Source organism: Buceros rhinoceros, unplaced genomic scaffold (assembly GCF_000710305.1).
Source record: "Buceros rhinoceros silvestris isolate BGI_N320 unplaced genomic scaffold, ASM71030v1 scaffold39394, whole genome shotgun sequence".
Lineage (NCBI taxonomy): Eukaryota > Metazoa > Chordata > Aves > Bucerotiformes > Bucerotidae > Buceros > Buceros rhinoceros.
In genome coordinates this window covers 13,168-14,551 of record NW_010408303.1, presented here as the reverse complement: position 1 = coordinate 14,551, position 1,384 = coordinate 13,168, and the positions used below count along the sequence as shown (strand labels likewise).

At 48.0% G+C, this 1,384-nt stretch overlaps 1 protein-coding gene across 1 annotated transcript in view; it reads left to right on the top strand.

Moving 5' to 3' along the window:
- Positions 1–1,384, top strand: part of ADAM19 (ADAM metallopeptidase domain 19) — a gene marked incomplete at its 5' end in the record, with an annotated part of 27,589 nt that overhangs the window by 24,972 nt on the left and 1,233 nt on the right. The gene's annotated exons all lie outside the window — the stretch shown is intronic.

Here is a 1,384-nt window from a genome sequence, read left to right as displayed (position 1 = left end):
CAGCAGGAAAGAAAACTAAAACAAAAGCAGGAAGCTGACTGCAGTCAGTGAGGAATAGGTATCCTTCCCAGATGGTTGTTGACAAGTTCCCCACAATCTCCATTGTGTTCCTACTATCCAGTCTCTTTATCTCAATCAGACCTAGTAGATGGAACACTTTTCCTAGGGTTTCCAAAAGAAACCTTGCCATTTCTGGGTTGGAGGAGAGCTGCGAGCTGTAGAAGGTGCAGCAGAAAAAACTAATCTCGCTGTTTGCTAGTGTCAGTGTCCTTCTTAGACATCTGCAGTATCTGCCAGGTTTGCTCTCTTGCTATTCCTGAAGCAGCTCTTTGGTCCCAGCGGTCAGTGAGATTTAGTCTGCCTTGGCCTTCCTGCAGTCACAGGGCAAGTTCTTTGGAGAGCACTAGATCCACAAGCAACAGCTGATGCAGCAGTCGAGCATCGCCTTTACACATAGTCTGAGGACACTGCAGGGTTTTTGGGTGCCCTCCAAGCCATGAGTGCAGCTGTGTTTATGAAATCAACGCCTGTAAGCCAGCAACTTCGCAGAGAGACTAAGCAACAGCAAGCAGTTAGGTCTCTAACTGTGTGGGTAACTTCTCCCCAGGGCTGTGCTTTACACTGAAATTTGTTAGATGAGTGGAAAATGTAATGCTGTGAGTATCCTGTTAGGGACAGCTGCGTGCACAAAGTCATAACCGACGGTAGGTGGGTGCAGGGCTGTGGGTGTTTGTATGGGTACACGTATATGGAGTTTCCAGGCATTGTATGGGAAATCATATAGTGAGTGTATGTGTGTAAACTTGGGTCGAACCTCAAGTGCATCTATAATGTGGCTAATTAAGAGGGTCTAGAATAGAGTTTCCGTATTACTTGCAAAAATCAAGGCTTAAAACTCCTGGATCCTCTAGTAGCCAGAATATGGTGTGCTTTCAGCCCTCAGCTCCTTTCAGGAGGCAGAGCAAGGTAACCCTGTCGTCCTGTTTGGTTGTCCTCAGTTTGAGGGCAGCTGCCCATAGTCTAAGGCCATCTGGTCTTCATGAAACTTGATTGGTGAAAAACTTACGGGTGCTGAAAACCACTAATCACTAGGATAATACGATAAGTAATAGTGACGGCCACCTGCACTCCCTCCTTGCTTCAGAGAGATCTTTGCGAGCATGGTCTTACCTGTGTCCCTTCAGCCCTTTGTCTCAGGCAGACATGCTACAGGCTGAGCTGCGGTGGGACTCCTGCCCAGTCTGTAAGGTTTTTCCTGGTTTTCATCACAGAGCCATTAGACTGTAAAATCCCCAGGGCTAACTCCACACCAGAGCCATTGAGGTGCGCAGCTGCACACCCTGTCTGCTGTGGCAGCCCTGCCAAAAAGAAGTAACCCAAGAGG